This window comes from Falco cherrug, chromosome W, assembly GCF_023634085.1.
Source record: "Falco cherrug isolate bFalChe1 chromosome W, bFalChe1.pri, whole genome shotgun sequence".
NCBI classification, from domain to species: Eukaryota; Metazoa; Chordata; class Aves; order Falconiformes; family Falconidae; genus Falco; species Falco cherrug.
The window spans coordinates 7,472,961-7,498,306 of NC_073719.1; the positions used below are offsets into that span (position 1 = coordinate 7,472,961).

Sequence of the window (25,346 nt, forward strand, 5' to 3'; positions counted from 1 at the left end):
CCTAGGCCTTGTGGGGTTCTGGGGAATGCATTTTCAAAGTTATAGTCAGCTTGTAAGCTCTCTATCGAGTAACTTGAAATAAGAACTATTTTGAGTGCGCCTTGAGCAACAACAAGCCTTTGAGTATATCAAACAGGAAATAGCTTGTGCAGTAGCTCTTGAGTCTGTCTGGACAGGACCAGCTGTGCAGAATGTACTCTACACTGCACCTGGGGAGTATGATCTCACCTGGAGTGTCTGGCAGAAAACATCAGGAGAAACTCAAGGTGGGCTATTTGGGTTTTAGAGCTGAGGGTATCAAGGATCAGAAGCCCACTACACCCCAAATGAAAAAGAGATTCTAGCAGAAGTTCAAGCCACTTCAGAAGTTGTTGGTACATAAGCATAGCTCCTCTTGGCACCATGATTGCCTGTGCTACACTGGATGTTCAAAAGAAACATCCTCTCTACACGTCATGCAACCAGCACTACATGGAGTAAGTGGGTACTGCTGATCACACAGTGAGCTCAACTGGGGAAACACAACCGCCCAGGAATTTTGGAAGAGATCAAAGACTGGCCAGAAGGCAGAGATTTTGGAGCATTGCCTGAAGAGGTGACACATGCCCAAGAGGCACCACTATATAATGAGTTATCAGAAGGTGAAAGGTGTTATGCTTTGACTACTGATGGATCCTGTTGTGTTGTAGGAAACCATCAGAAGTGGAAAGCTGCTGTATGGAATGCCACATGACAAGTTATTGAGGCCATTGAAGGAGAAGGGGAGTCAAGTCAGTTTGCAGAAATGAAAGCCATCCAACTAGCCCTAGACATTGCTGAATGAGAAAAGTGGCCAGTATTCTATCTCTATACTGACTCCTGGATGGTGGCTAATGCCCTATGGGGATGGCTATAACAGTGGAAGAAGACCAATTGGCAGCGCAGGGGTAAAGCCATCTGGGTTGCTGCATTGTGGCAGGACATTGCTGCCAAGGTAAAAAACATGGCTCTAAAAGTACATCATGTAAATGGCCCAAAAGCCAAGCCACTGAAGAACATCAAAACAATTAACAGATAGACAAGGCTGCCAGAATTGAAGTAGCTCAGGTGGGCCTGGATTGGGAGCATAAGGGTCAGCTATTTGTAGCTCGATGGGCCCAAAAGACATCAGAACATCTAGGGAGAGACGCAACATATAGATGGGATCGTGATCAAGGAGTGGACTTGACCATGGACACCATCACACAGGTCACTCATGAATGTGAAATGTGCTGTGATCAAGCAAGCCACACAAGTAAAATCTCCCTGGAATAGAGGGCGGTGGCTGGGTTTTTGATATGGTGAGGCCTGATAAATTGACTATATTGGACCACTGCCATGAACACAACAAGACAAACACTACACTCATGGTGGAAACAACTACAGGGTGTCTAGAAACATACCCTGTAAACCATGCCACTGCCTGAAACACCATCTTAGGCCTTGAAAGACAAATCTTGTGGCAATATGGTACCCCAGAAAGATTTGAATCAGACAAAAGGACTAATTTCTGAAATAACCTTATAAACTCTCAGGCAAAGAATCACGGCATTGAGTGGGTATATCACATCCCCTATCACCCACAAGCTTCTGGAAAGATTGAGAGGTATAATGGACTGTTAAAGACTGTGCTGAGAGCATTGGGCAATGGGGCATGGAAGTATTGGGATACAAATTTAGCAGAAGCCACTTGGCTCCTTAACACTATAGGATCTGCTAACCATCCTGGTCCTGCCCAAACAAAACCCCTACATACCACTGGAGGAGATAAGGTCCCCAGAGAGCACTGTCCTGGTTTCAGCTGGGATGGAGTTAATTTTCTTCTTAGTAGTTAGTACAGTGCTGCATTTTGGCTATGATGTGAAACAATGTTGATAGGACACTGATGGTTTTAGTTGTTGCTGGGTAATGTTTATACTAAATCAAGGACTTTTCAGTTCCTTGGACCCTGCCAGCCAGAGGGCTGGAGGGGCACGGGAAATTGGGAGGGGACACAGCCAGTACAGGTGACCCAGACTAGCCAAAGAGGTATTCCATATCATATGACATCATGCTGAGTATATAAACTGGGGGAAGAAGAAGGAAGTGGGGGACATTTTGCATTATGGCGTTTGTGTTCCCAAGTAACTGTTACGCATGATGGAGCCCTGCTTTCCTGGGGATGGCTGAACACCTGCCTGCCAATGGGAAGTGGTGAATGAATTCCTTGTTTTGCTTTGCTTGCGTGTGCAGCTTTTGCTTTACCCTTTCCCCCCCCACCTTTCCATTTTGTTATTATTATTATTGTTATTGTTATTATTGTTGTTCTTGCCACTTTATTCTGTTTAAATTATTAAACTGTTCTTATCTCAACCCTTGAGTTTTACATTCCTTTCCGATTCTCCTTCCCATCCCTCTGGGTGAGGGGGAGTGAGCAACTGGCTGCGTGGTGCTTGGTTGCCGGCCAGGGTTAAACCGCAACATGCACATAGGGAAGTGGCTGGGGAAGGCAGTGTGGATTTCTCCTCCCATGGGAAAAGGAAAACCCATTTGTGGGATTGTCTTCGCTCAAGGACCTGGGTGTACTTGGTGGGCAATGCAGAAGGATGGGGAGACCCAGTGTGTGCCTCTTGTGAATATCTGAAGGAGTAGAGGAAGCTCATGGAATGGAACAGTAATATCTATCTGTTAAAGGACAAGGGATAGTAGTTAATGAGAATGTACAAATCTCTATGTTGGGTATAAAGATGGTTTAAGTATGTAGTTTAAGTTGTAAGTGTTGGTAAGAAGGAATTTCAATTATGAAAATTAAATGCAATGGAGTGGTTAGAAGATCTATATAGGTATTATGTGGGACCTGAGCATGACACAAATGGTATGGAATAAGGGGTGAAGATTGTATTGAATCTCGCTGAGCCCCATAGCAGCCCTCATAGTGCTGTGCTTTTTATTGGCAGCTAGAAAGGTGGTGATAACACACCAGTGTTTTGGCTACTGCTGAGCAGTGCTCAAACAGTATCAAGGCTGTCTCTCCAACCTTCCCCCCCTCACCAGTAGGCTGGGGGTGGGCAAGATCTTGGGAGGGGATATAACCAGGATAGCTGACCCAAAGTGACCAATGGGGTATTCCATACCATATGACATCTGCACAGATATAAAAGCTAAGAGAAAGGAGGAGGAAAGTGGGGGCAGTCATTATTTATGTTGTTTGTCTTTCGGAGCAATCGCTACATGTACTGAAGCCCTGATTCCCAGGAAGTGTCCAAACATCACCTGCTGATGGGAAGCAGAGAATAACATCTTTTGTTTTCCTTTACTTCCATGCATGCAACTTTTACTGTTGCTTCATTAAACTGCCTTTATCTTGACCCACAAGTGTTTTTTTCCATCTTATTTTCTGCTGCCCCTGTTCTTCTGAGGAGGGGAGTGATAGAGCGGCTTGGTGGGCAACTGATGTCCAGCCAAGGTCAACCCACCACAACAGTGTACCCTAATACAATCAGATTACAAAGGCACAGAATCCATCTGTATTCCTGAAGTGACAAGGGGATCCCAACAGCTGTCTGTGTTGGAGGCTGAGGTAAGCCTAACTGGGAATGTGTGGCAAAAACATCCTATTGTGACTGGTCTGGAGTCTCCCTTTACCCTTGGCACAGAGTACCTCAGGAGAGGGTACTTCAGGGACCCAAAAGGGTACTGGTGGGATTTTGATATAGCTACCTTGAGTACAGAGAATATTAAACAGCTATCTAGCTTGCACAGTCTCTCAGAGGATTCTTCTGTTATGGGGTTGCTGTGGGTTAAAGAACAGCAGGTGCCAACTGCTACCATGATGGTGTGCCAGTGACAATATCACACCAATTGAGACTCCCTGGCTCCCATCCATAAGCTGATTTGACAACTGTAGATCCAAGGAGTGATCAGCACATTTGATCACCTTTTATAGTTCCATATGGCCAGTGTGAAAATCTAATGGATGGTAGAGGATAACAGCAGACTATCATGGTCTGAACAAAGTCACACAGCCACTGAGTGTTGCTGTACCAGACATGCTAGACCTCCAATACAAACTGGAGTCAACGGCAGCCAAATGGTATGCCACCATTCATGTCACTAATGCATTTTTCTCAATCCCTTTGGCAGCAGAATGCAGGCCACAGCTTGCTTTCACTTGGAGGGGTATCCAGTACAACTGGAATTGACTGTCCCAGGGATGGAAACAGAGGTCTACCATTTCCCATGGATTGATACAGACTGCACTGGTACAGGGTGAAGCTTCTGTGTTGGAAGACTGTGACTGAGGGGATGATAAACTCCCAGATGACTCTGAACTTCTTTGAGACTTGCTGCTCCAGGTGGATGCACATAAGTCTGTGGTGCCCTATGTGATTCATGCCAGGGTACTGAAACAGATGGCTGATGTCACTGCGGGACCTCTCTCCATCATTTTTAAATGATCTTGGGAGTCTGGAGAAGTTCCAGTCGACTAGAACCCGGAAATGTTGTCCCATTTTTCAAGAAGGGTAAGAAGGAAGACCCTGGTAATTACAGGCCCGTCAGTCTCACTTCAGCGTCTGATAAAATTAAGAAGAAGGTTATTTTGGGAGTTACTGAAAAAATCTGAGGGACAACACAGTCATTTGTCATAGCCAGCATGGGTTCAGAAGGGGAAAGTCCTGCTTAATCAACTTAATTTCCTTTTATGACAAGGTCACCCATCTAGTTGACTAAGGGAAGCCAGTAGATGTAGATTTGGATTTTAGCAGAGCTTTTCATACTGTCTCTCACAGTATCTTTTTAGATAAACTGTCCAGCACACATCTAGACAAGTCCATAATAAACTGGGTGAGCAATTGGCTGACAGGTTGGCCTCAAAGACTTATAGTAAATGGGGCTACATCAGGCTGGCATCCAGTCACTAGTGGGGTTCCCCAGGGCTCAGTTTTAGGGCCAGTGCTCTTTAACGTTGTTATAAATTATCTGGATGCAGGATGCGAATGTACATTAAGTAAGTTTGCCGACAATACTAAACTAGGAGGATCTGTGGACTCCTTCAAGGCTAGAGAGGCCTTAGAGAAAGATCTGGATAGGCTAAAGTGTTGGAAGAAGGGTTCGCCGGAGTCAAGAAGACGCTCAATATGAGTTATGCATCTTGCTCAACTTTATTAGTTTCTAACATTACTTATATAGAACCGATACACATGCATATTCGTAAAGCAGAAATATAATTGGTTAGTAGTCTCTAAACACACGCGGTTCTCACACCCCTAATTATCATGACTAAAATAAGCATTCTATTCATGTCGCTAATTGTGTTGCTGTGCTTCAGCCTTATAGTTTGTTACTCCCTATTTTCCCATACTGGTCCCTATCTTTCTTGGCCCTGCACCTGCTTTCCCAGCAGCTGTATCTTGTTACAGCTACGGCCTGTTGGCACAACATAATTACTTGGTCTCAGGATTCAAGAATAGCTCAAGGCTACCTTTCTTGTTAACTTCAGCACAGCAACTTCAGTACAATTCTGATTACAGGCCTATTCTAATACCAGGCCTGGATTGTGCAGATCTTCAGAGATTCTAAGGCCATGCTTCTGCAGCCATTCTTCTACACTAGAGAACTGGGCAGTCACCAACCGTATGAAATTTAACAAGAGCAAGTGCTGAATTCTCCACCTGGGACAGGGTAATCCTGGTTATACATACAAATTGAGGGATGAGAAACTGGAGAACAACCCCACAGAAAGAGATACGGGAGGTTGGGTTGATGGCAAGTTGAATATGAGTCAACAGTGTGCCCTGGAAGCCAAAAGGGCCAACCATGTCCTGGGGTGCATCAAGCACAGTGTAGCTAGCTGGTCAAAGGAGGTGATTGTCCCACTCTACACTGCACTGGTGCAGCCCCACCTCGAGTACTGTGTGCAGTTTTGGGTGCCTCAATATAAGAAGGACATCAAACTATTAGAGTGTGTCCAGAGGAGGGCAACCAAGATGGTGAAAGGCCTCGAGGGCAAGGCTTATGAGGAGTGGCTGAGGTCACTTGGTTTGTTCAGCTTGGAGAAGAGAAGGCTGAGGTGAGACCTCATCTCAGTCTAAAATTTACTCAAGAGGGGCAGTGGAGGGGGAGGTGCTGATATCCTCTCCCTGGTGATCAGCGATAGGACACAAAGAAATGGAATGAAGCTGCATCAGGGGAAGTTCAGAATGGACATTAGGAAAAGGTTCTTCACTGTGAGGGTGGTCAGTCACTGGAACAGGCTCCCCAGGGAAGTGGACACGGCACCAGGCCTGTGTTTCCACTGTGTTCCAGAATTCAAGGAGTGTCTGGACGACACTTTTAGTCATATTGTTTAATTTCAGGTAGTCTTGCTAGGAGCAGGGAGTTGAACTTGATGATCGTTTAAGGGTCCCTTCCAACTTGAGATATTCTATGATTCTATGATAACACCTGCAATATATTGATGACATCATCATGCAGGGCAACACAGCAGAGGAAATATCTGAGAAAGCTTTCAGAAGAATCTGGATTATTCCTTTCCCTAGTTTTGCCATATAACAAAGCAAGGTCAAAGGACCTGCACAGGAGATCCAATTTTTTTGAATAAAATGGTAAGATGGGCATCATCATATCCCAATGCATTTGATGAATAAAATAACAGCTATGTCTCCACAAACTAGCATCAAAGAAACACAATCTTTCTTAAGCATTGTGGGTTTTTTGGAGAATATATATTCCAGATTATAGCCTGACCATAAGCCCTCTCTATTGAGTGACCTGGAAGAACAGTTGCAAATGGGGCCCTGATCAAAAACAAGCCTCTGAACAAATTAAACATGAAATAGCTTGTGCAATAGCCCTTGGGCCAGTCTGGACACGACAAAATGTGAGAAACATGATTTACACCGCAACCAGGGTGTCTCACCTGGAGCCTCTGGCAGAAAGCATCTGGAGACACTCAAGGTCAGCCTCTAGGGTTTTGGAGCCAGGGGCATAGTGGATCCAAGGCCCATTACAGTCCAACTCAAAAAGAAATATTAGCAGCATATGAAGAGGTTTGAGCCATTTCAGAAGTGGTTGGTACTAAAGCACAGCTCCTCTTGGCAATTCAATTGCCTTTGCTGGGCTGGATGTTCAAAGGGAGGATACTTCACTCAACTCCTGCTCACATTTTTGGCTAACACAGCTCATACTAAGGCCTAATGTATGCTGGGAGCACTGCCATTAGGCAAATGCAAGAGTACCACATAGGCAGGACAGATGGCCAGGAGCTAAAAGGCCATTATTCAGCCATTATCAACTGCAGCTTGCTGTCTCCTGCAGCCATCATCTTTGCATATTGAGTGTCTGGCAGTTTCATCAGAATCTGCTAACTCATGGAAATGGTGCAGACCAAAATTTCAAGCTGGAAGGTATAAAAACATCAACTTGCCCAAAAAGTTTTGAAGTGGATCAGCTGGCCTGCTGATGGTTTCGTGCTTCCTAGTGTGACAGGGGATAGCCACACCATGACTGAGGAGGAAGGATGATCACTCTTACCATCAGCTAGGTAACTATTTTCTCATAGGTACACATGAGTTACAAGTTGTGAGTTGCAAGTTATTAATTAGAGAACTTGCAAGTGAGTAACCTCATGACTTAAGTGGTGAATTAGTGAATTCACATGATAGTCTGTGCAAAGGGGATTGAGCCCTTGTTTGTCATGTTTCTTTGCTTTATTTCCTAAAAAGCTCACAAAATAATGTTTAATTTCAGAGTATGTTGTCCTGTAAATTTGAGAGATCAAAACAGACTGTGAAAGAGTCCACTCCATGCATCATGCAACTGGTGCTACATGAAGTCAATCACACTGATAACACAATGGGCTCAAATGGGAACCCCCAACTGCCCAGGAATCTTGCAAGTGATCATGGACTGGCCAGAAGGCCAAAACTTTGGAGTGTCACCACAGGAAGTGACTCGTGATGAAGAGGCCCCACTGTAAAATAAATTACCAGAAAAAGAGAAGCAATATGCCCTATCTATGGATGGATTCTGTCCTATTGTAGGAAAACATTGGTGGTGGAAAGCTGCTGTATGGAGTCCTACAGGATGTGTTGCAGAAACTGCTGAAGTAAAAGGTGAATGCAGCCAGCGTGCAGAAGTGAAAGCCATCCAGATGGATTTAGATATTACTGAAGGAGAAAAATGGTCAATACATTACCTCTATACTGATTCATGGATGGTGGCAACTGCTCTGTGGGGGTGGCTATAGCAATGGAAGCAGAGCAACTCACAGCACAGAGGTAAACCCATCTGGGCAGCTGAACTGTGGCATGATATTGCTGCCTGGGTAGAGAACCTTGTTGTAAAAGTACATCATGTAGATGCTCACGTACCCGAGTCAGGCCACTGAAGAACATCAAAACAATGAGCATGTGGACCAGGCTGCTAAAATTGAAGTGGCTCAGATAGATCTGGACTGGGAGCATAAGGGTGAGCAATTTATAGCTCGATGGGCCCATGACACATCAGGACATCTAGGAAGGGATGCAACATACAAATGGGCTTGTGATTGAGGGGTGGGCCTGACCATTGACGCCATTGCACAGGTTATTCATGAATGTGAAACATGTACCATAATCAAAGAAGCCAAGCAGCTAAAGACTTTTTGGTATAGAGGACAATGGCTGAAATATCCATATGGGGAAGCCTGGCAGACTGATTATATCACACTACCACAGACCCATCATGGAAAGCACCATGTGCTTACAGTGGTGGAAGTGGCTACTGCATGGTTGGAAGCATATCCTGTGACCCATGCCACTGCCCAGAATACTATCTTGGGCCTCGGAAAGCAAGTTTTATGACAACATGGCATCTCTGAAAGAATTGAATCAGACTATGGGACTCATTTCTGAAACAATCTCAATAGACACCTGGACCAAGGAGCATGGCACTGAGTACATCACATCCCCTATCATGGAACAGCCTCCAAGAAAATGGAACGATACAATGGACTCTTAAAAACTACGCTGAGAGCAATGGGTGCTGAGACATTCAAGCACTGGGAAACACATTTAGAAGAAGCCACTTGGCTAGTTAACACTAGAGGATTTGCCAGTCAACCTGGCCCTGCCCAATCAAAACTCCAGCCCACTGTGGAAGGAGATAAGGTCCTCTTAGTACATACAAGGAACTGGCTAGGAAAGACAGTCTGGGTTATTCCTTCCTCAGGAAAAGTCAAATGCATTTGTGGGATTGATTTTGCTCAAGGATCTGGGTGCACCTGGTAGGTAATGTGAAAGGATGGGGAAGTCCAATGTGTACCTCGAGGTGATTTAATTCTGGGGGAAAATAATCCATGATTTGAGTTGTATGATGCCAATGTTACATGATGCTGCATGTCACCACTGCTTTGGCTGCCATATATCAAAGGTATTATAGCAGAAACCCCTTGCTGCTAGACAGGCTAGGAGCAAGGGGAGGAGTTAATTGCAATGTTAAACCCTATGGCCTGGCCCAAAGGGACCAGGAGCAGAGATTTTAATGGATATACCTTTAAATTGTTGTAATCTATGATTTGAGTTACATGTTATAGGAATGACTATAGCAGGAACCACTCAAAAAAATGAAGGACAAGCCTCACAAGGAGTGCAAGTGCATCAGTGACACAACCTGAGCTGGCTTTGTGCCAAATAACTCCACGCAACACACCACCTCTCCTGTCCTGAGTGACCACCATAACAGATGGAGTCCAAAATCATGAACTAAATGAACTCAGTGGAAATTTTGTGAACATTTTACAGACGTTTCACAGGGGTGGTCCATCGACAACAGAATGATATCTGTGTATATATATATCAAAGGATGAGAAGAGGAGTGGTAGTTAATGAGGGTGCATTGGATAGTGAGGGACCTGAGCATGATATAAATGGTATGGAATAAAGGGTGGAGAATGTACTGGTTTCAAATGAGATAAATTTCTTCATAGTAGCTTGTATGGGGCTATGTTTTGTATTGGTGATGAAAACAGTATTGATGATACAGGGATGTTTTCATCATTGCTGAGCAGTGCTTACACACAAACAAGGCTTTTTCTGCTTCTCACACCATTCCACCAGCGTGTAGGCTGGGAATGCACAAGAAGTTGGGAGGACACTGTCCTGGTTTCAGCTGGGATGGAGTTAATTTTCTTTTTAGTAGCTAGTTCAGTGTTGTGTTTTGGATTTGGTGTGAGAATAATGTTGATAACATACTGATGTTTTTAGTTGTTGCTGGGTAATGTTTATACTAAGTCAAGGACTTTTCAGTTTCTCAGGCCCTGCCAGCAAGAAGGCTGAAGTGGCACAAGAAATTGGAAGAGGAGACAGCCAGGACAGCTGATCCAAACTAGCCAAATGGATATTCCATACCGTAGGAGGTCACGCTCAGTATATAAACTGGGGGGAGTTGACCAGGGCCTGCTGATAGCTGCTCAGGGACTGGCTGGGCATGGGTCAGAGGGTGGTGAGCAATTGTATTGTGCATCACATCTTTTTTCCTTTTCCCTTCCCTTTGGATTTTATTCCTCTACCCTTCTCCCTCCTTTTCATTATCATTGTTGTTGTTATTACTATTATTATTGGGTTTATTTTATTTCAGTTTTTAAATTGTTCTTATTTCAACCCACCAGTTTTACCTTTTTCCTGATTCTCCTTCCCCATCACTCTAGGGTGGGGGTGGGAGAGTGAGCAATCAGCTGCGTGGTACTTAGTTGCTGACTGTGGTTGAACCATGACAGTCCTTCTTGGCATCCATTGTGGGACTGGAAGGGTTGAGATAATGACAGATGTGACTAGCGTGTGTTAGAATGTTATAAGTATTCATTATATTGGTTTAATACTCACTGTTCACAATGTTTTCTTTGCTCTTAAAGTTCCTGCCTATGATCTCAGGGTTGTGTTATTTACTTTACTTGCAGTATGTATTCCTTGTTGTGCTTATTTATTTTCCTTGGGACCTGAGCTAAAGTTACCGTGTTGTACTATATAGTACTGGTTTATGATATGAGAGATTAGTTTGTGAAACTAATCTGCTCTGTTTATTCAGTATTGTTGTCGCCCATGTACGTTGGGTCCCCTCTGGCAGGGAGTACTAACAACTGCACCTTTGGCTTTTCTTTTTTTGAGAGCCAACCTATGGGTGGGATGTACACCTTCCCTTTCTCCCCAGGGCTAATTACTGATGCATTTAAGACTTTTGGAAATTCTGAATATCTTCGGACTGTTGGAACCAGTATATCGCAGGTACTGATCCTATTGCTAGGAATTCTGAATGTGATTTTGACCTCCTGGACCTGGTTGAGAATTAAGCAACTAACTGTAACTAATCTAGCCCCCAGAGCAACTCCAGCCCCTGTGGCAGACAGGGCAGCTACTCCAGCCCCCATGGCAACTGCAGACCCTGCAGCAAGGACTGCAGACAGTCCAGCTCACACAACAGGCACTGTGGCCAATCCTGGCCCTGGGGTAGGTACTGAAGCTACTCCAGCCCCTGCAGCAAGGATTGCAGCTACTCCAGCCTCCACGATGAGTGATGCAGAAGACCAATCCATGTCACTGTCAGTTGCCTCTATACATAAGAAGAAATGGACATGGAAAAATGCTCATTTAGTAAAGGAAGACAAAGCAGGGCCATCACAGGAACAGGAGGAAGAAGCAGAACAAGAGGCAACCACATGATCCCTATCCCTGAGTAAGCTGTGTAATTTGTAAAAAGATTTTGCCCATCATCCAGGTGAGCATATTGTCACCTGGTTGCTTTAATGCTGGGATAATAGGGCTAATAGTTTGGAATTAGAGGGTAGGGAAGCCAAGCCCCTTGTGATCACTTACTAGAGAAGGGGGCATTGACAAGGCAATTGGAAGAGGGACACAAGTCCTCAGCCTCTGGAGGCGACTCCTGTCAAGCGTGAAGGAAAGGTATCCCTTCAAGGATATTACATGTGGTCCTGGCAAGTGGACTGCAAGAGAGAGAGGTACCCAGTAACTGAAGGAATTAGCCATGAAAGAGATGATTTGTTATGACCATGACAACACGCAGTTACCCACAAATCCTGATGAAGTTGTATGCACACAACCCATATGGTAGAAATTTGTACGAAGTGCACCATCATCATATGCCAACTCGTTAGCAGTAATGAGCTGAAAAGATGATGCGCCACCAATGGTGGATGAAGTGGCTCACCAACTTCAGGACTATGAAGATAGCATCTCTACCTCCTTTATCACAGCTGTGGAGAGACAGGTCCAGCAACTCAAAGAGGATATATTCTGCTCCCCACCTGTATGACCTGCATCTTAGCTATTAACCGTAAGTGCCCTTCTGCTCAAGAGGATTAATATAGGAGATACACACCACGGGGTACCCTGTGGTTTTACCTGCGGGACCACGGAGAAGACATGAGAAGGTGGGATGGAAAACCTACCTCAACCCTGGAGGCACAGGTACATTAATTGCAAGGAAAACCAATCACAAATAAGTGTTCTTTCAGAAAGGTTGCTGTTCCAGTCTCCAGCGGGCAGTTTCCCAGACAGAGTGGAAGTGCTGATTTTACTCTCAAACTTATGAAAAAGAATTCTAATTCATTCCTGCAAGACATAAGAGGGCAGGACTGCCCCACACTACATCTGCTCTGCACCACTTGACACCCTGGTAGAGAGTCCTATGACCAGGATTAGAGGGGCCCTGCCTCCATCCAGGTGGAGGAGAGGGATAACCAGGTTTACTGGACTGTGTGGATCCAATGAAACAGAACAAGGTCTTAAAAAAAAAAAAGATTAGTCAGGATGAGTTTGGTACAATGCTCTGGGTGATGCTCTGTTGTGTGTTGAGAAACGAATGTACTCTGAGTAATTAGAAAAGATAAGGTGGGCACCTGAAGGAGATAAGGAGACCATCAAGTCAGGAAATCGCTGAACAAAGAAAATTGAAAGGTCTATTCCACCTAGATCCCATCTATTATGAAAGGAATGATTGAGTGTCAAAATCAAATGAATATGTATGTAAAGATGTTGTAACCTCTCATGAAAACTGTATAAAATACCTAACTTTTCACTGAAAACTTTGGAGCTAGTTTGTCCGGTATGAATCGGCTAGCTCCCCAACATTGCACGAAATAAATACTTTTGCTGCTTAAAGACAAAATTAATCTCTGAGCAGTTACTCTGTGTCGTTTTGGCATCACCAATGGCCTGGCATGTTAGATTCACAGTATAAAGCTCTAGTAGATACAGGTGCACAGTGTACCCTAATGCCATCAAGCTATGAAAGGGCAAAAAACATTACTATTTCTGGAGTGACAGGGGGATCCCAACAGCTAACTGTATTGGAGGCTGAAATAAGTTTGACTGGGAATAAGTGGCAAAAACATCCCATTGTGATTCACTCAGAACCTCCATGCATCCTTGGCATAGATGACCTCAGGAGAAGGTATTTCAAGGACCCAAAAGGTTACCAGCTTTTGGTATAGCTGCCTTGGAAATGGAGGAATTTAAGCAGATGTGTATTTTGCCTGGCCTTTCAGAAGACTTCTTTGTGGTGGGGTTACTGAAAGTCAAAGAACAGGCGCCAATTGCTACAACAATGGTGCACCAGCAGCAATATCACACCGAACGAGACTCCTTGAGTTCCATCCATAAGCTGATTCATTGACTAGAGAACCAAGGAGTGATCAGAAGGACCTGCTCACCCTTTAATACACCCATATGTCCAGTGCTAAAGTCTAATGGAGAATGGAGACTAACAGTGGACTATCGTGGCCTGAATGAAGTCATGCCACCACTGAGTGCTGCCATACCAGACACGCTAGAACTTCAATACGAACTGGAATCAAAGGCAGCCAAGTGGTATGCCACCACTGATATCGCAAATGCATTTTTCTCAACCCCTTTGGCAGCAGAGTGCAGGCCAGAACTCACTTTCATCACTTGGAGGGGCGTCCAGTACACCTGGAATCGACTGCCCCGGGGGTGGAAACACAGCCCTACCATCTCCCACGGACTGATCCAGGCTGCACTAGAACAGGGTGAGGCTCCAGAACATCTGTAATATATTGATGACATCATCATATGGGGTAATACAGCAAAAGAAGTTTTTGAGAAAGGAGAGAAAATTATTCAAATCCTTCTGAAAGCTGGTTTTGCCATGAAACAAAGTAAAGTCAAGGGACCTGCACAGGAGATCCAGTTTTTTAGAATAAAATGACAAGATGGACATCATGAGATCCCAATGGATGTGATCAACAAAACAACAGCTATGTCTCCACCTACTAACAAGAAAAGAAAGCCTGAGTTTCTAGGTGTTGTGGGCTTTCGGAGAATGCACATTCCAAACTACAGTCTGATTGTAAACCATCTTTACCATGTGACCTGAAAGAAGAATTATTTTAAATGGGGCCCTGAGCAATGACAAGCCTTTGAACAAACTAAGCTGGAGATAGTTCAAGCAGTAGTCCTTGGGCTAGTCCAGACTGGGCAAGATGTAAAGAATATGCTCTACACTGCAGCAGGGAGAATGGCCCTACCTGGAGCCTCTGGCAGAAAAGACCAGAGGAAACTCAAGGACGACCTTTGGGCTTTTGTACTCAGGGATATAGAAGATCAGAGACCCGCTGTACTCCAATGGAAAAAGATATTGGCAGCTTATGAAGGGGTTCAAGCTGCTCTACAAGTGATTGGTACTGAAGAAGAGGCAGAGGAAGAGATGACACATGTTGAAGAGGCACCACTGTATAATACATTATGAGACAATGAGAAGCAATATGCCTTGTTTACTGATGGGTCCTGCCATATTGTAGGAAAGCATCGGAGGTGGAAGGCAGCTGTATGGAGTCCCCTACAAGTCGCAGAAACTGCTGAAGGAGAAGGTAAATCATGTCTGTTTGCAGAGGTGAAAGCTATCCAGCTGGCTTTGGACATTGCTGAAGGAGAAAGATGGACAATACTTTGCCTCTAGACTGATTCATGGATGGTGGCAAATGCCCTGTGGGTGTTGTTGCAGCAATGGAAGCAGAGTTATTGGCAACACAGAGGTAAATCCATTTGGGCTACCGCATTGTGGCATGATATCACTGCCCGGGTGGAGAACCTGGTTGTAAAGGTATGTCATGTAGATGCTTATGTACCTCAAGAGTCAGGCCACTGAAGAATATCAAAACAACCAGCAGGTAGATCTGGTTGCTAAGACTGAAGTGGCCTAGGTAGACCTGGATTGGCAACATAAGGGTAAAATATTCATAGCTCAGTGAGCCCATGACACCTCAGGCCATCAAGGAAGAGATGAAACATATAGATGGGCCTGGGATTGAGGGATGGACTTGACCATGGACACTATTGCACAGGTTATCTATGAATGTGAAACATGCTACAATTAAACAAGCCAAGTGGTTAAAGCTTCTGTGGTATGGAGGACTAGCTAAAATATAAATATGGGGAAGCTTGGCATATTTACTATATCACACCCCCACAGACCTACCAAGGCAAGCGCCATGTGCTTACAATGGTGGAAGGAAACATGGGATGGCTGGAAACATACCCTGTGCCCCATGTGGATACAAGAATTTACTTTAAAGAAAACAAGAAAGAATTTGAAAAACAGGATGTTAATCAACCCTTACAAACAGTTAACAAAACACAGCCTTGGGAGAAGGAACAGACACCATAAATACCTCAAGCTAAGAAAGAACAAGATAAACTCAAGGAGAACCAAGTGGTTAATGAGACTAAACAGAAAATTACTTGAACTATGTGTGAACTATATCAATTAGCATACTAAAATATCCACCCTCGAGCAAAGAAAGCCCCCTATTAGCAAAGTCCCCTCCCCACTTATAACAACCAGCGAGAATTAAGTGTGACTAAATGTAATTATAAACAATTTTTCAGTGTGTATAAAAAGTTTTATCATGTATTAAGAGGTGTGCTAGCTTTGTGGATTTACCACCTAGCACCTATCTCTGCGCAGACATGCAATATCTGGTGAAGAACCCAGTTCTGGGATAACAGTTTTGGTGACCCAGTGAGATGGCCATAAGGCCTTGCCGGGATCGTCTTGCCATCCTCAACAGTGGACCAGATCAGATAGAGCTCCAGCATGCACTAACGACTTGATCGTGGACTCCTCTGGATTCCCTCTAAAGTCAGGGCAATGAGTGACTAAAAGGTGCAACACCCAAATAGAGATATTTGTGCAAGAGCAAAAGGGAGTAAGAATTCCTGGATTGGTGAGTATCCCATTTAGAATTTACTCTCGCAAAAGATTAATCTTTCTCTGTGGTGGGTTGACCTTGGCTGGCCACCAGGTGCCCACCAAGCTGCTCTATCACTCCCCTCCTCAGAATGGGGCGGGGGGGGGGGGCAGAAAATAATAAAATAATATGGAAAAAACACTTGTGGGTCAAGATAACGGCAGTTTAATGAAACAATAGTAAAAGTCGCACATGCAGAAGCAAAGAAAACCAAAAGATGTTATTCTCTACTTCCCATTGTAGAGTATCTTCAAATTTTAATAAAAGTATATTTAGTGTTTGCTTGCAAAATAATTAGCTATAGGAATATCTTGATTTTAAGAATCAAGTCTCTATGTTAGCATTATGCTAGTACTTATTAATCAATGATGTATGAGTTGCTGTGTTCCCTGTCACTTAAGCTGTGATATTTAGAAGTCCCTGCTTTCTGGACCATGTTAACCTCGGTCTTTAATCTCTAGACCATAACCAGAGCATATAGGTTCTATTGTGTATGAGATGAATTATTGGACAATTTGGAAAGACAGACATCTAGTCGTCCAACTTGGCAACAAAACATACTTTTAAGGTGTCCTGAATTGATCTACCTTCGTTATAATACCAAAGAACATACCCACAGGTCAAGAAGACCCTCACCCAGGTGAAGACTCTTCCTCTGCGCAAGCATAGTAACCGAAGAAGATGACACAGCAGATATTATAATTATATGCAAATTAAACACCAATCATTGTAACTGGGAGTGTACTACTTAGTAATTTTTGTGTATAAATGTAACAGTAAAATCGGCATAGGTGTGCTTGATTTGTGGGGATTCCACCGAGCACCCAGTGCTGCAATAAAGAAGTGCCTGCTTATCTACTTTGTGTAGATGGGTTTTTTGTTTCCCAGCTAACAGTTTTGATGACCCAGATGGGACCTTACAAGTGAGACTGAAATAGATTGAGTGCTGATTGAACTCCAGCCGGCACCAAGTAATTCTCGGGGAGAAACATCACCCTTGACTCATAAAGCTCCTCACAACATTCCCTGGAAAAAGAAGGTGTAAGGCACTTCTTTAAAATTTTGTTTGGAAAGCCTGTCTTGTGATAAAACAAGGCAAGAATTTTGTTAGAAAGCCTGCCTGTAAGATGCAGCGCAGGGTTAGAGCTAAGAGGGTACCCGTTTGCATTCAGAAGCCTAGGCGTCCGCCTGTCAGTCATAAGCGAAAGCTATTGCTGGGTTGGACTTTGTTTGGTGGTTTGTTCTGGTAATTACCTTTTGTGTGTGTGTATATATATATATTTATTATCTTTTTCTTTTGGACTTTGATTGTTCTGGTAATTATCTTTTATATATATATAATGTCATCAGGATTTGTAATATTGTTTAAGAGTAAAAAGTGCTGGAAATTTGGTGACAGACAAAAAGATACCAAAAACATCGCTGTTAGGGTGACTGTCAGCACATTGGGGAGATTTGCATGATGATCTACGTAAAAGCCAGATGATTTAATACTGTAATCATTGGTGGCCTTTGTATGTTTTGGAGGATCAGGAAAAATGGCCAAAGAATGGAACCTTGAGTTATAATACTATTTTGCAGTTAATATTGTTCTGCAGAAGAGAAAGTACATGGAATGAAGTGCCATATGTAGATTTGTTCTTTTATTTGAGACAGCAAACAGATTGGCAGAATGAATGTAAGCTAATCAGTTGAGACAATTTGGTGATGATGTTAACGTCAGAAAATAAGAAAACAAAGAGTTGCGGTTTGGCTTGTGATATTGGAAAGAGGTGTATTAAGTGTATAGTACCAAAAGAGGATGAAATGGAATTAGAACTAGAGGTAGCATAGCACCTCCAGGGGAGGGACAGAATTTCCCTCCCTCACATTTAAAAGAAAGAAGTATTGAAACAGAACTGGATAGTAGCGGAGTGGGGGATGAGATGGAAGAAGTAGTGATTCATACTCCAGTGTCTCGAAGAACTAGACACCAAGCCCAATTATTAGCTCCCTTGAGACAAGGAGTAGAACAGAATGGGCCAGTATATGTAAAGGTGCCGTTTTCAATAACAGACTTAATGGCGTGGAAACAAGCAGCAGGGGTGTACAGAGAAGATCCAGAGAGGGTAGGAAGAGTAGTAGAGACAATTATTAAGACTCAGGAGCCTGACTGGAATGATTTAAATGTAATATTGGATAATTTATTGGATAGTACTGAGAAGCAGATGGTATTGAAGGTTGCAAAGGGACAGGCAGAAACAGCACATATGAATGAAATTCCCCCTGGAACTTTGGAGCACAATTTTGCTTCAGGAGATCCCCAGTGGGATCTGAATAATGTGGAACACAGAAGAAGGTTAAATCGATATAAAAAATGGGTGCTGTATGGAGTAAGGCATGCAACGCCAAGAGCCTTAAATTGGTCTAAATTATATGAAATCAAACAGGATAAAAATTAATATCCTTCTGTGTTCTTGGAAAAATTAAAGGAGACTGTTAGAAAATATACTGATTTAAAATTGGAAACTGAGGCAGAACAACAACAATTGGCTGCGATTTTTACGGGACAATCAGCACCCAATATAAAAAGAAAACTCCAAAAGTTAGAGGGAGATGATTCTAGGAATTTAAATACCATGCTTGAAGTAGCATGGAAAGTTTATAACAATCAGAAAAGGAAGAAGAACAAAGGAAAGAGAAGAAAGAAAGAGGTAGGGATAGCAGATTGGTGGCTCTTTTAAACAGGGAATGCAGTAAAGGGAAGAGGATGAGCCAGAGGAAGAGGTTTTAGAAACTTTGGAAACAGAGAACAAAATGCACCCTTAGCAACAGATCAATGTGCATATTGCAGGGAAGACGGGCAGTGGAAAAATGACTGCCCTAAATTGAAAAAGGGTCGGAGAGAGGCAGCAAGACCCTGGACGACTGAAGAGGACTGGAGGGGAACTCAGCTGAGCTTCTGGTTATAATTAAGCTGGGATATGATAAGGTTGAATTCTTAGTGGACACGGGATCAACATATTCTGTTTTGAATACTTGCAAAGGGAAATTAGGAAACAAAATGGCCAGTATAATTGGAGCAACTTGGAAGCAGGAAAATAGGCCATTCTTTCAATCCCTAGATTTTAAATTTGGAAATAAGGTAATTACATATGAATTTTTGTACGTACCAGACTGTCCAGTACCTTTGTTGGGGCGAGTTTTATTGTCCAAATTAAACGTGCAGATAGTGTTTGAGGAAGGAGAAATTCTTTTAAAGATATCAGAGTCAAATACGGGGGAAATATTAATGATAAAGGAGGAAGTTAAGGAACAAATACTACAGGAGATAGAGCAGGCTGTTATACCTATAGCCTGGAATATAGACATACCTGGTAAGTCAAAGAAAACACAATCTGTAAAAATAGTGTTGAAAGAACAAGCAAAACCAGTAAGGATTAAACAATATCCAATTAAACCAGAGGTTAAACATGGAATCAAGAAATTGATTGATGAATTTTTAAAATTTGGAAATCTGGAGGAATGTGAGTCAGAATATAATACCCCAATTTTACCATTAAGCAAACCTTCAGGTGAATATAGGTTAGTCCAGGATTTAAGGGCTATCAATCAAATAGTCAAAGACATACACCCTGTAGTTGCAAATCCATATACACTTTTAACTGCATTGAGAGAGGATCATCAGTGGTTTACAGTGCTTGATTTAAAGCATGCTTTCTTTTGTATACCACTGGAGGAGGAAAGCCAAAAATTATTTACTTTTGAGTAGGAAAATATGCAAACAGGATGAAAGACATAATTAACATGGACAAGACTGCCACAAGGGTTAAAAAATAATCTGATGATCTTCAGTAACCAGTTGGCAAAAGATCTGGAAAGATGGAAGCAAAGTCATACAGAGCCTAAATCTGGACATCTGCTTCTACAATACATGGATGACACCTTGATTGCTACAGAAGAGAGACCAACCTGCATGAAGGTAACAATAGACCTTTTAAACTTTCTTGGACTAAATGGATATAAAGTGTCTAGAGATAAGGCACAAATAGCAAGCTGAACAGTAATATATCTGGGCTTTGAGATTCCGAAAGGACAACAACAATTTGGAACAAACCGTAAAGAGGCAATTTGCAATATTCCCGAGCCTAAAAACATTCATGAGTTAAAAGCATTTCTGGGAATGGCTGGATGGTGTCGCCTCTAGATAATGAATTACAGTCTGATAGCAAAGCCGCTACATGAAGCTCAAAAGGTTGTAACTTTTGTATGGGGCCCAGTACAGTGAAAAGCATTTCTTGATTTAAAACAGGCTTTAATGACTGCACCAGCATTGGGACTTCCAGATCTAACCAGAGATTTTCAGCTGTCTGTTCATGAAAGGCAACATCTTGCACTCGGGGTGCTGACTCAGAAAATGGGAAGCTGGAAAAGGCCAGTTAGATATTTCTCCAAACAACTGGATACTGTAAGTAAAGGACGAACTACTTGTCTTCCAGTAGTTGCTGCTACAGTGATGATAATACAAGAAGCTCAAAAATTAACATTGGGAAGGACAATAACAGTATATGTACCACCCATGGTAATTACTGTTTTAGAACAAAAAGGTGGTCACTGGTTATCCCCTAGCAAAATGATGAAATACCAAGTGATTTTGACAGAACAGGATGATGTCATTTTGAAAACAACTCACTTTGAACTCAGTGCAGGAAGAAGGACAGTTAGAACATGACTGTTTGGTGACCATTGAACATGTCTATTCTACTTGAGAAGACTTAAAAGGATAGACCACTGGATGACCCTGACTGGAATTATACACAGATGGTAGTAGTTTTGTGGAGGATGGAATATGATACGCAGGATATGCAGTGACTACTGAGAATTCTGTTGTAGAAGCAAATTCACAGAATGTCAGCTCTTTTCACTACAAGATAACAGAAAGGGAAGTTCCCAGTCTATCTAGACTATTCACTGTTTTAAATACTTCTATGGCACTGCTTTTGTATACTTCAGAAAGGAAGCTAGTAACCCCACGATCAGCAGCGCTTGCTTATACAGACTTAGACCACTGAAAATTCTACTTTGTTAATGATGGTAGTAGCAGCAACCCCCCTATGTTAGAGATAAATAATCAGAGAATAACTTGCTAGACCTTATTCATATCAAGTAGAATTTTTCAGCTTCTACTGCAATAAGAAAACCACATTTAGTGTGGTACTACATCATGAGTTTGACATCTATGCTGATATAATCTTGTAGGAAGTTATGCCTCAATTATGCTACACTGCCAATTGGCAACATACGTTCAACTATCAGGGACACCTGGGGGACGGGGTTGCAATTCTCATGCACAGTCGAGTGAGGGTCAAAAATAATTAGTCAATAGAGCTATTCACATACAAAGGAAAAAATGGCCTGCAGTACCTAGGCACAAAGATAAATTTTAGCCTCTGTTTTAATTGTCAGCCTGAAGTACTCCAAAAACTAAATCTAGAAACATAATTTTAAAGTTGAAAATTTGTTTAGTCTAATCCTGCCCTCACATTTATATAGCAACATGGCAATGGATACATATTACTTCTGCTATCTGATATTTTTCAGTTTATTATCTATTGCCCTTATTTTGCCATCAGCAAGTATGTCAAATAACGTATTTTCCATTAAAAAAAATAAAATAAACCCCCCTACCCCACAACCTATAAATGACTAAAGCACTACAAATGGCTATATGTTAAGTACAGGAAATAAAAAAAAAAAAAAAGAGATTCTATTCTCCCCCTCTGCATTCATGCCTTCCATCTCTGCTCTAGTACTAATAAGTGCTACTTGTAATAACAAAACATTAAGAACATTTCACAGGCAAACATAATTCTCATGTTGTGGGTTTTTATAGCTTGATTTACCTTAAGAATAATAAATATTTTATGTCTTCAGCTTAAACTAACAAAAAATTCAACCCTTTGTTCCATGAAAACCCATTCAGATAAGTTTTTAATAGCTGTTCCTTGGTTAAATTCTCACAATGCTTAGCTTAGAAATTAGCAATATTTCTCTTAATTAAAGGCATTATGGATTTTTTAACATCCACAAACAGCAAACAAAACTTTCATATTTACCTCAGAAAATCCATACTCACTTTATTCATTCTGGAAGAGGAAGGGCACAATTGACTACACCAGAATTTTCACCTCTGGCATCACTACTCTGTCACATTCAGCTTCACAGAATCTCCTCCAATGCATTACTTCCTATTATCTAAACAAACATTGGGACAGCTACAAAACAAGAAAATGTAGTGTTCCCGTTCATGCCAAAGATATAAGAACTTACAAACTTCTAACTACACATTTGGAGATAACATCCAGTTTGCTGATGATACCAAACTGGGAGGCGCTGTTGACTCTCTTGAGGGACAAGAGGCCTTGAAGAGGGATCTGGATAGATTGGAGTATTGGGCAATCATCAATGGCATGAAATTTAACAAGACCAAATGCTGGATTCTGCACCTGGGACAGAGTAATGCCTGAAACAAGTGTAGATTGGGAGACTAGTGGCTGGAGAGCAGCCCTGCAGAAAGGGATCTGGGGGTGCTGGTTGACAGCAGGCTCAATATGGGTCAGCAGTGTGCCCTGGCAGCCAAGAGGCCAAACTGCATTCTGGGATGCATCAAACACAGTATAACCAGCTGGTCAAGAGAGGTGATTATTCCTCTGTATTCAGCACCAGTGTGGCCCCACCTTGAGTGTTGTGTGCAGTTCTGGGCCCCACAATTTAAAAAACATGTTAAGGTCCTTGAATGCATCCAGAGAAGGGCAACACAGCTGGTGAAGAGGGCTGGAAGGCTTGTCCTACGAGGAGCAGCTGAGGACTCTGGGTTTGTCTAGTTTGGAGAAAAGGAGGCTGAGGGGTGATCTCATTGCTCTCTACAGCTTCCTGAGGAGGGGAAGTGGAGAGGGAGGTGCTGATCTCTTCTCCCTGGTATCCAGTGACAGGATGTGTGGGAATGGTTCAAAGCTGTACCAGGCGAGGTTCAGAGTTGACATTAGGAAGCATTTCTTTACCAAGAGAGTGGTCAAACACTGGCAAAGGCTTCCTAGAGAGGTAGTTGATCCTCTATGACTGTCCTTGTGTAAGAGGCATTTGGACATTGTCCTTCACAACATGCTTTAACTTTTGGTCATCCTTAAAGTGGTCAGGAAGTTGGTCTAGATGATGATTGTAGGACACTTCCAACTGAAATATTCTATTCTAGAACGAAAGGACCTATGGATACTGTATTAAAATAAATATAAAACTGAAAGAATAATTCTAAACAGGACATCTCTCCCTTCCAATATACCACAGCTATCTTTTGTTGATAACTAGGTGTACTGCATCTAATTTCCCTGACATTCTTTATTATTTTTTTTAACCAAAAGGCAAGTCTATGAATATTGTCTATAATAACCTTATAAAAGGCTGTCCTTGTGTCCATTAGATGACAGAGTAGTCAGAAAAACAATACTGGTATTTTAAGTGAGGACATTTAAGTGAGGACAATGAATGTATGATAAGCATATCACTGAACTACATCTAAAGAGGTCCAATAAACCTAGACCACGAATTACAGGATTCATATTATACAACTATCCTCAGTTAGTCGTTACTCGGTAAAACGATTTGGCCTTTAAGCTCATAAACCTCCTAAAAAAAACAAAACACAAAACCCCTCAAAACTATAAAAACAAAAACCAAATAAAACACCACCACAGGCCTCCCCCAATCCCACCACAACCAAATTACATCCTCTAGTCACTCTCCCCCCCCCGAATATAGGCTGCTTTTCTTCTTCTTAACAGACTGTTTTGTATTTCACCCATTAGATATGCATAAAATACTACTTAAAATGTATTAGAATGCTGGATTTACTCCTTTTGTACAGTTTTCTCCACAGTCTTGCATTAATACTTACTGGAGACTTAACTTTTCAGTGTAAATATACACAAATACAATGACGTAACAGAATCACTCAGTAACTGCCCTTAGAAGTGGTGGCAGTCACTCACAAGTAGTAAGGGATAGTTTTTAAAAGAAACAAATGTTTCTTCTTCTATTTAGACTGTGGTTCCATAGAACTAACAAGAACAAGATTTGAGCAAATACACAAGCATGCAATCTCAAATTCTTACATAGTTAATTACTGAAAATCTTATATTAAGATTTGGAGAAAAAGCTGAAGTAAATGGAAAAAATAAAACCTGTTTTGAACTACCTGGATGGAAGAGCTACATGCACCATTAGAAATTACTCCAATTAAAAATTATAGGTAAGCAGACTTCTGGGCACTCACAGCAGCAGGCTTTTTGGGGGGATGTTTTTAACTCAAAAGGTAAACATACACCTCTTTTATTAGTTGCATATCACAATTGTAACACCTAGAAAATAAATATTCTTTGCTATTTTCAGCATTTATAAAAATATATATTACACATCTGTTTCTGGAAGTACAACAGGTACAGGCTGCAGTGATAAGAACAGTCAGTTTGGATCTTGAATGCAACACAGCAGAATTTAAAACAGTGACTGGAATATTTTAGGAAGCAAGTTGGTTGGGAGCCTGTGAGCAGTGTTTAAAAAGAATAATCAAAATCCTTGCCATATAGATGCATTTTTATCACCTGACATGGTAATGCATAGTAAAGATAAGAGTTGGTGCTACATGTCTGATCTACCCCACATCCACATTAGCTCACCTTTAATATGCAGAGTTTGGGAAAAACCTATGCCTTCCAGCCTTTCTATTTTAGTTTCTTAGTGGCTATGACAGTTAGATCCACAAGGCATGCTAAGATAAACTATAATTCTACAGCCCAAAAAGGAAAAGAAAAATGAAAACCTTCCTTCATCCCAGGCTCAAGTCCTCAGTCTCTTTCCAAATGCAGCTCTACATGTGATGATAGTGAAGCAAGCTACAGTAAATGGCTTCTGCTAAGAATAAACTTTCCAGGGAAAAAAAAGGTAAAATATTTATGGCTGCACCAACTAGGAAGATAACTTAAGCAATCAGCACCCTATTTGCACCAGAAACTACACAGATACTCCTCCAGGAGGAATCAAGAGGTCTCCCTTT

General features: G+C 42.2%; 1 protein-coding gene across 1 annotated transcript in view; it reads right to left on the reverse strand.

The window, feature by feature from the left end:
• Positions 1-25,346, reverse strand: part of LOC129734628 (amyloid-beta A4 precursor protein-binding family A member 1-like) — a 137,307-nt gene that overhangs the window by 110,964 nt on the left and 997 nt on the right. The gene's annotated exons all lie outside the window — the stretch shown is intronic.